We start from the raw sequence: 4,829 nt of genomic DNA, 5'->3' as shown, positions 1-4,829 counted from the left end.
CCTTCCTTCCTTCCTTCCTTCCTTCCTCTCTCTTTTTCTTTCCTTCTTTCTTTCCTCCTTTCCTTCTTTCTTCTTTTTTTTTTTTTGATGGAGTCTCGCTCTGTTGCCCAGGCTGGAGTGCAGTGGTACTATGTCAGCTTACTGTAACCTCCGCCTCCCGGGTTCAAGCGATTTTCCTGCCTCCCGGGTTCAAGCGATTTTCCTGCCTCAACCTCCCGAGTAGCTGGGATTACAGGCGTGCACCACCATGCCTGGCTAATTTTTGTATTTTTTGGAGAGATGGAGTTTCACCGTGTTGGTCAGGCTGGTCTTGATCTCCTGACCTTGTGATCTGCCCACTTCGGACTCCCAAAATGCTGGGATTACAGGCATGAGCCACCGTGCCCAGCTTTATTACTATTTCTTTTATCTAGAACATGCCTCTCTGACAATAGAACATGTAAATTAATAAATTTTATGGAAATAAATAAATTTTCCATCAAAGGGAAAATTCTCAACTTGTTTTTTTCCCCATGACCATAAGGCAGCTAAGTGTTAACAAATCTATTCTGCATTATTATTCTATTAGTTCATAACTAATACAAACACATAAGTATACTACATATTTTGAGAAGGACTTATAAAGAGAAAAAGTAAACCTACTGAAAATGTGTCTCTTATTGACATGGATCATAATTAAACTTTCTCCATGCACCTAATGGAAGACGAAGATATACTCTCCTCAAAACAAACTGATCTGGCAGCTAGCATATAAATTCATTTGGAATTAATAGGAGATAGAAGATATTAAACATTTTACAAGATGAAATAAAATAAGGATTGCCTGTAATTAGCAAATGTCATGATGTGATTTGCTAATGTAATTTTTACCTCTTTTAAGAATAGCATCAAATATGAAAGAATAATGTAAAAGCTCTATCTGACGGTTTTATCCAGCACGTTTTGAATAATTTCGTAGTTTCAAAAAAAAAAAATTCTAGTCATATTTAAAAGGAATCAGTTTTACTAATGCAATTGTTCCACCTGTTTGAAGGTATCCCCACCCCTACCCCAGAGTGTGGAGTCCCAGGATTGAGTATTGAGAATAGCTAAAAAAAGAATTGCTCATGTTAAATGTTAGACAGTCTCCCTCCCTCCCTCCCTCCCTCTCTCTCTCTCTCTCTCTCTCTTTCTCTCTTTCTCTGTTTCTTTGCTTCTTTCTTCTCTCTTTCTCTCTCTCTCTCTCTCTCTCTTTCTTTTTTGAGATGGAATTTCCCTCTTGTCGCCCAGTCTGGAGTGCAACGGTGCAATCTCGGCTCACTGCAGCTTCCGCCTCCCGGGTTCAAAGGATTCTTCTGCCTCAGCCTCCCGAGTAGATGGGATTACAGGTTTGCACCACCACGCCCAGCTAATTTTGTATTTTTAGTAGAGATGGAGTTTCTCCATGTTGTTCAGGCTGGTCTCGAACCCCCAACCTCGGGTGATCCACTCGCCTCAGCCGTCCAATGTGGTGGGATTACAGGTGTGAGCCACCTCGCCTGGCCTAGACAGCCTTTCTTAGCAGTCAATAGTTCTTCCCCAACTCTCTTTTCCTTTCCTCTTGGTACTGTCTCTCAGGAATGACGCATTCTGTGACTACTGATCAGGAAAGGAAGGAGCGAATTCAAACAAAAATTATCATTTTTCCACTACTTACTCTACCATATATGTAAAATAAGAATATCTGATAGAGACCAAAGTACGACGTTTCTAAGGCCATGTTTCTCCTTTAATAGATGTAAGATTAGACAGGGAGAAGTCCGGGAAATGCAAGCCCTGAGGATTTAAGGCGACTGAAGTGAGCATTAAAACAGTCTCCCTCTTTGGGGCTCCAAGAGGCCTTTCCACCCTGGAGCAAATACACAGCTGCCTTCGGATGGGTGAGACGTGCATTTTCCTTTTGTAAAGCTGTTGTGAAGCTGAGTAACTGTGGAATTAAAGGGTTTGGAAGGTAATTCCCTCAAGACTATGTAAGGTCTCACCAGGCGCGGTGGCTCACGCCTATAATCCCAGCACTTTGGGAGGCCAAGACGGGTGGATCACCTGAGGTCAGGAGCTCAAGATCAGCCTGACCAACATGGCGAAATCCCGTCTCTAATAAAAATACAAACAATTAGCTGGGAGTGGTGGCACATGCCTGTAATCCCAGCGACTCCGGAGGCTGAGGCAGGAGAATCGCTTGAACCCAGGAGGTTGAGGTTTCAATGATCCGAGGTCGTGCCATTGCACTCCAGCCTGGGCGACAAGAGCAAAAACTGCGTCTCAAAAAAAAAAAAAAAGGGAAAAAGAGAAAAGACTACGCAAGGTCTCATAACCCTTGGAAAGTGTTTGTGTACCCCAGGGGTATGGGCACTCCAGTTCAAAGACTTGACCTTGGAGTGGTCTACGGGAGTCAGAATGTTCAACACCTTTGGGAACCTCCATCTCCACTTGCTTGGTAGTTACAGAGAAAGTGGCTGACTCTAGTCTTGAAGATGTAACAACCAAAGTGCCGAGAAACATGCTGGAGCCAAGTGTGGCTGCGGTCCTAGCTACTTAGGGGGCTGAGGTAGAAGAAGCTTGTGAGCCCAGGAGTTGGAGCCTCTGAGTCCAGGAGTTCGAGCCAGCAGTGAGCTAGGATAGCATCACTGCACTTCAACCTGGGCAACAAGAGAGACCCCACCTCGTCTCTGAGAAAAGAAAAAAAAAAAAAAGAAAAAGGAGAAGGAGAAGAAGAAGGAGAAGAAGTTCTAGAACTTGCCTAAGGCCACACAGTTGCTAATGTCAGAGCCAGCAATTGGAGCTTCTGTCTGTGAGTTTGTCTTCACAAGTACACCCCTTTTTCCCCACCTCCACTCTGCCAACACCTTTCTGTCTAACTATTCTGAAGTCTGGTTGCTTACGGAACTCTTTTATGACCATTATCTCTTCTCACCCTCAAGGCAACTGTGTCAGGTCGGTGTAATAATCCTACTTAGTAACAAAGGGAGAGTAAGAGATAAGCAAGCCCAGGGGGAGGGTGGAATATCTGTGTCAGCCACAGCCAGACAGTAAGCACACCCTGTTGGCACAATGTTTTGGGCTATGACTCTTGAGCATAATATAGAGCATCTGGAGAAACACATAAACCTCACTTACCCAGTAATTCAAGAACCTGCCTTTTTCTAGAAAATATTGAAATGACTATAATAAGCTAAAAAAAGAGGTGGGCTGGGGGAAGGGGACACCTTTTCAGGCAGAGGAGACAGTATGGTCAAAGGCAGAGGCAAAAACAAAAACATCGTGGTGAAAGCAAGAATGTAAAAGCATTCTGGAATGAAAATGTCAAACACTGGCCGGGCGCGGTGGCTCAAGCCTGTAATCCCAGCACTTTGGGAGGCCGAGACGGGTGGATCACGAGGTCAGGAGATCGAGACCATCCTGGCTAACCCGGTGAAACCCCGTTTCTACTAAAAAAATACAAAAAATTAGCCGGGCGTGGTGGCGGGCGCCTGTAATCCCAGCTACTTGGGAGGCTGAGGCAGGAGAATGGCGTAAACCCGGGAGGCGGAGCTTGCAGTGAGCTAAGATCTAGCCACTGCACTCCAGCCTGGGCGACAGAGCGAGACTCTGTCTCAAAAAAAAAAAAAAAAAAAGAAAATGTCAAACACTGCTCAACCCTCAAGTTACTTTGCCTAAATGTCAGGCGTATTACTTGGATTGCAACTTATCTTTTTTTCTTTTTTCTTTTTCAGAGACAGGGTCTTACTCTGTCACCCAGGCTGGAGTGCAGTGCAATGTCAACTCACTGCAACCTCCACCTCAAGGGATCCTTCCACCTCAGCCTCCCGAGTAGCTGGGACTGCAGGCATGCACCACCACACCCGGTTAATTTTTTTGTATTTTTAGTAGAGATGGGGTTTCACCATGTTGGTCAGGCTGGTCTCAAACTACTAGCCACTGATGATCTGCCCGCCTTGGCCTTCTACTGTTGGAATTACAGGTGTGAGCCATTGCGCCTGGCCCCTGCAACTTATCTTTCTATATTTCTCACCTTTCACATGAAAAGGTTGGTCTATTGCATCTGATTTTATGGAAGCTGTGTTCTGTATTAGTGGGTTCTGAAATTGTGCTTATGACATGACTCATTACTGACTGTTTCACATCTTAGAGATGAGGTTGAACTGAAATGTGGACCAGAAGCCTATTTTTGTGTTTCAATTTAAAAAATATAAATGACAGCCCGGGTGCAGTAGCTCATGTCTGTAATCCCAGAACTTTGGGAGGCCGAGGCAGGTGAATTACTTGAGGCCAGGAGTTCAAGACCAGCCTGGCCAACTTGAAGAAACCCCCTCTCAACTAAAAATACAAAAATTAGCTGGGCATGGTGGCACTCACCTGTAATTCCAGCTACTTGGAATACTGAGGCATGAGAATCTCTTGAGCCCAGGCGGTGGAGGTTGCAGTGAGCCAAGATTGCACCATTGTATTCCAGCTTGGGTGACAGAGCAAGACTCTGTCTCAAATAAATAAATAAATAAATAATAATAAATATAAGTTCTGGCCAGGTGTGGTGGCTCATGCCTGTAATCCCAGCACTTTGGGAGGCTGAGGCAGGCAGATCATGAAGTCAGGAGTTCAAGAACCAGCCTGGCCAACATGGTGAGACCCCATCTCTACTAAAAATACAAAAAAAGGGCCGGGCGCGGTGGCTCAAGCCTGTAATCCCACCTCTTCAGGAGGTTGACGCAGGAGAATTGCTTGAACCCGGGATGTGGAGGTTGCAGTGAGCCAAGATCATGCCATTGTACTCCAGCCTGGGCGACAAGAGCAAGACTCCGTCTCAAAAAAAA

Source organism: Mandrillus leucophaeus, unplaced genomic scaffold, assembly GCF_000951045.1.
Source record: "Mandrillus leucophaeus isolate KB7577 unplaced genomic scaffold, Mleu.le_1.0 Scaffold167, whole genome shotgun sequence".
In the NCBI taxonomy this organism is placed as follows: domain Eukaryota; kingdom Metazoa; phylum Chordata; class Mammalia; order Primates; family Cercopithecidae; genus Mandrillus; species Mandrillus leucophaeus.
Note: the sequence above shows the minus strand (reverse complement) of the source record.